Source organism: Urocitellus parryii, chromosome 10 (assembly GCF_045843805.1).
Source record: "Urocitellus parryii isolate mUroPar1 chromosome 10, mUroPar1.hap1, whole genome shotgun sequence".
NCBI classification, from domain to species: Eukaryota; Metazoa; Chordata; class Mammalia; order Rodentia; family Sciuridae; genus Urocitellus; species Urocitellus parryii.
The window spans coordinates 31,803,237-31,808,719 of NC_135540.1; the positions used below are offsets into that span (position 1 = coordinate 31,803,237).

At 36.2% G+C, this 5,483-nt stretch overlaps 1 pseudogene; it reads right to left on the bottom strand.

Annotated features, from left to right (window-relative positions):
- Positions 1 to 3,661: 3,661 nt before the first annotated feature.
- Positions 3,662 to 4,281, bottom strand: LOC113187881 (rRNA-processing protein FCF1 homolog pseudogene; annotated as a pseudogene).
- Positions 4,282 to 5,483: the final 1,202 nt, after the last annotated feature.

The following is a 5,483-nucleotide window of genomic DNA, read 5'->3' on the forward strand; positions in this document are numbered from 1 at the left end:
GTGAAGAAAAATAATTTGTTTTTATTTGTACATTATAATTATACATAATAGTGGATCTCATTTTTAATATTTTTAGTTGTAGATGGACACAATATCTTCATTTATTTTTATGTGGTGCTGAGCATGCAAGGCACATGCTCTACCACTGAGCCATAACCTCAGCCCCCATGGATCTCATTTTGACCCAATAATACATGCATGGAATATCATTAATTCCATTGCAGTTCCTAGTACTCACTCTTTTCCTTCCCTTCTCCCTTCCCCACTCCACTTCCTCTCTTCTATAGGCCTTCATTCTATTTATTTATTGTTTTTAATTGGTGCTTTATAGATATGCATAAAGGTGAAATTCACTATGGTACATTCATACATGTGCATGGCATAATTTGATTGATTTCATTGTGCAGGTTTTCCCTTTTTCTATTCTTCTTCCCTCCCCCTCTATCCTCTTCTTGTACTCCAATCTCTATTTTAATTTCATGGAATCCCTCACCTTTTTTTTTCTATCTACTTATTTTGTTCTAGTTTTCAAATATTAAACAAAAAATTTGACTCTTGACCTTCTAAGTCTGGCTTATTTCACTTAGCATGATATTCTCCAGTTCCATTCATTTACCAGCAAATGACATAATTTCATTCTTCTTTGTGGCTGAGTAAAATTCTATTGTGTAAATTTAACACATTTTCTTGATCCATTCATCTGTTGACTGGCACCTGGACTGATTCCATTCTTTCACTTTCAGTCTGTGGATGTCTTTGCCTGTATGTTGAGTCTTTTGTAAACAACATATAATTGGATATTTTTAAATCCATTCTGCCAATCTATTTATTTTGGTTGGAGACTTTAGACCATTTGTATTCAGTGTTACCACAGGGAAATGGTTTTATGTCCTGCATTTTGATTTATTTATTCATAATGCATAATGCAGAATTTTTGATTTATTTATTCATAATGCATAATGCAGAACTGATTTTCCTTCAGTTGACTATTCGGCTAATGCAATTCGTCCCTATGTTGGATTTTATTTTTATTTTTCATTTCTTCTGTATGAAGTACTTCATTTACTATATTTTGAAGGTCTGGCTTAGGGTTATGAATTTTTTTAGTTTCTGTTTATCAAGGAAGGTTTTCATTCCATCTTCAATCTGTAGGATATTTTTTGCTGGATATAGACTCTTGGTTGTTATTCATTTTCTTTCAGGGTTTGGTATATATTCTTCCAAGACCTCTTGGCTTTTAGACTCTAGTCTGAGAAACCAGAAATTTTAATTGTTTTACCTCTAAATGTGACCTGCCTTTTTTCCCTTGCAACTTTAAAAATTCTATTCTAATTTTGTAAATTAGGATTTTAGTTATTATGTGTCTTAGGATCTTTTTTGATCTTGCCTATTGAGGTTCTAAATGCCACTTGTATTTGGGTTTTCATCTCATTGCTAAGGTTTGGACAACTTGCTGATATTTTTTCATTGGAAATGTTGTATACTCCTTTAGTTTTTATTTTGGTACATTTTTCTGTACCAATAGTTCTTATATTTTGTCTTTTAATGTTGTTCCATATTTATTGAATACTCTGGTCATGATATCTTATTATCTTTTCTTTATTGTTGACTTAATTATCAAGATTATATACTTTATCTTTGTGGCCTAAGGATCTGTCTTCTATGTGGCCTAATATACTGATGGTGCTTTCAATTGAATTTTTAATTTTATTTATTGAATGTTTTATTTCTAGGATTTCTGCTTAGGTCTTCTTCAGAATCCCTCTTTTTATTGAAATGATCTTTCATACCTGTATTTTTTCCCAGTTCATTTATTACATCTTCTTTTAGTTCATTGAACATTTTAACTTGAACTTTCTACATTCTTTAACTGTGTCCTCTACTATGGTGTCAATGGAAGCAGTTCTTGAAATGTTGTGGACTATTTGTGGTGGTTTGTTCCCTTGCTTTTTTATATTGTTTGTCTACCAATCTACAGGATGATAATCTCTTTTATTTTTATGTAAGGGTATATTTAATGGGCTTCTTTCTCTTAAGTGTCCAAGTCTGGGTAAATATCCAAATACCCACATTTCCCCTCAATGTGTATCATCTAATATCAGCAGCACTTTGAGAGGAGATGCTAAATTCTATTAACTACAATCACTTCAGAGGCAGAGCCATGTACTAATTAACCTTAGGGAAAACTCTTATTGAAAATGATCAGTTATTGTAATGTGGGCATAAAATTGTAATATTCTTGAACAGGTTGAGAAATTAATTATTAAAGAAAGTAAAGTTACTATTATACTATGTAATGGTTACAGGAGAGAGAGAGAGAAAAAATGGGCAAAGGAAAAATAAATATAAAAATATAAAAATAATAATACAAACAAAGATAAAAAGAAGCAAAAGAGATGAAGGGAAGATTTAAGGCAAGAGCAGGTTATACAAGAGGAAAAAGACTGAGAAGAGCAAGTGTTAAACCAAGTTAGTAAAATGAAGATAGAATGATTCCAGTCAATGCTTCAAAATATTAGGAGAAATATAAATGGGTTGAGGGCTGCAATGCCTCTCATACTCTGAAATATACATAGGAAATAATCTGTTACAGGGTACAGTCTTGTATGCCTTCCTGAAGTAAAGCTCCATGTATCCTGCACTGTCTAATCCAGTGTTGGCTTCTTGTGTATATTTCAGAGTATAAGAGGCATGACGTTCTGAAACAGGTATATTTTAATATGTTTGATGTATCACTGGATGGTCTGTGGGGTGTTTAGGCGCTGCTGCCACCTCTGGAGTGCAGGTTGCAGGTTGGTGGCCTTGTGTCTGGGTACACTGGGTGGTGACTGGTCTGTGGGATGCTTCTCTGTAAGCCCCTTTGTGAAGTCCACAGCTATTTCACAGGGTCTTCCTCTGGCTATTTGGGTTATTCTCAAGAACTGCCCTCTGTGGGTCCATGTGTCTGAATGAAAATTGAGTTGACAACTCAATTTTCTGATAACTCTGGCACTTACAGGTATAGACCCTCCTAGAGGTGCTAGAACACAGGAGCTACTAGTATCTCTGGTTGTTTTCCTGGTTTCTCACCAGCCAGTATTTTGCTGTCAACCCAGAGGCCCAAGTTTGCAAGTTTGAAGAGTGCAGTATCTGCTTGCTGTTTCTGTTGGATGTTGGGAGTGCAGGGTGAAGCACCCAGGGTTGTCACTGAGTACACACTTCCCTCTGCAAGGGCTTCTATATAGTGTCATAGAGCTTTTTGACTAAAACTGTGGGGCCTATGAATGCAGGCTCTCTGTGCCTGGTCTGGAATGCAGAAATGTCTACCCTGGCTAACATGAATCAATAAGCTACCATTTCTGTGACTGGAGTAGAATGGAAATTTGCCCACCTTCATCTGAGCTCTTATGGCTCATGGTTGTGAATCACTGAGTGCTCTCTCTTCACTCTGCTTCGCTTCTTTGTAGAGGTGCTACCTTTTTTTTTTCTTCTTTTTTTAAGCATCTTATTTATGTAAAAATTGCAGCAAACTTTTAAATGAGACAAAATATCATTTTCAAAAAGCATGAAGAAATGAATATATTTAAACATACTCAGCTCATAATAGAGCAAATAATTCACATTATATGAATTATTCTATATGCTATAGCATGTTTACTGAGCTAGCAACAGAGAAAGTTGGTCAAAGGAAAGTAGAGGAACTTTGTCTTGTAAGATCAGAACCGAGGGTTCCACAATCATCTGGCATACACTCAATATTGTATCTATAGTTAAAAATGTGCATGATAGGAACTCCAGGGATCTTCCAGATTCTTCGTTTAAGGTCACAGTTGGGTCACAGTCAACTTGTCCTGAGTTACTCTTTGTACTAAGCAGTCCTCTGCATTGGTTCCTTTTGTGTTCATGATCATTGCTCAAATTGTGGATTCTTTGCAATCCTTAAAGCCACGCAATACTTTTGCCCCAATTTCTCAATTTCAGTCATTACCAATCAGTTACACAAGGGATACACTTGGCATACAGACAGTCTATCAACAACTGCATTAAGTCCAGTTTGGCTTTAATGGAAAAATGGATAAAGCTGGTAACAACCAGGATATGATAAGGTGGGCCCAGGTGTGTATTATATTGGAAGAATAAACAGGAAGGGTGTTGGGGGACTTCTCTTTCCTTCAGTGCACTGGGATCTTTCTTTTGTTTATTTTTAGGTTTTAATCCATCCTTTTCTTTAAGCCTCTCATCTCTGAAACTAAGCATTCACTTCATGGTCACATACTTCCTTGCTTTCTTTTACTTCCCCATGTTCACGCCTCACACCCATTTCTTCCTGATCAGAGATGCTATCCTAACACCTGATGGCTGGCTGTAACTGTGGATCCTATGTGTGCAGGCTCTTTGTGGGCAATCTGTAGCACAGAGTCCTCCACCTTGACTACTGAAGATCACTAGGGTTTTACCAATCCCCATGATGGAGGTAGGATGTCTATTGATCCTTCTTTGCCTGAGCTCCTGTGAAGACTATGTGAAGAGCTTGGTTAGGGTTAGCATTCTGGGGCAGGAGGTGGGGAGTTGTTGGGGGGCATGGTTAAGTAACCCTCAACTAGCAATAATTGCTTTACAATTTTTTTCTAGATGTATTACTGAGACAACCCATTTCAGAGGCATTCCCTCCAGCTTTTTCTATTACAGTCTTTAGGTGAGGAGAAGCTGTATGGATTTAATTGCCTTCAGTGAGGTTGGCCAGTTGTGGACTCAAAATGGCAACCTTGCCCCACACGGTGTTCAGCCTACAATTTGTGCTAAACTGTGTAATCTGTGCTGCCCTTCTTTTGTTTTAAACTTGGTGTGCTTTGCTCTTCTTCAAAACTTTTTTTAAGGAAGTAACATTATGGGATGTTCCTCTCCTTCTTTCCCTCTTTGGTAAACCTCTCTCCTAAACCCTCTCTGATTAGGGTCTGGGTTAAAAAAAAAAAAAAAAAAAATAAGTGTTTTTATTTTCTGTGCTGGTAACCAAGTCTCCAAGTCTCAAGCTGTCCAATATTGAGTTGTAGAGTGTTCACACTGTCATCCCTCAGTCACAACAAACAGTCAGCTCTTCGTTCACTGTTTCATTTCTGGACTGTAGAGAAGTCAAAGGTCGATGCCTAGATCCACTCTGCCATCTTGCTTAGCTGGAGAGAAGTTGAGTGAAGGCAACATTTCGACATGGTTAAAGGTATATCTGCTAAATAAGCCACTGAATTAGATTTAATTTCATAAAAATTAGTTAAATGGATTTTAACTGTTGATTCTTAAAGGCATGATTAAACGAAAAACATGCTTTGAAAGATTAACAATAAATGCAGAAAACATTATACATTGTTTTTGTTTGTGTTTCTCGTAGCCTATTTAAGTTTTTCAGGGAAAGATAAAGTTGTTAAAAAGTTATAAATGAGAAAGAACCTTAAATCTAGCCTTATTTCATTTTTCATTGACCTAGTTTAAAAAAAAAGGCAAATAACAAC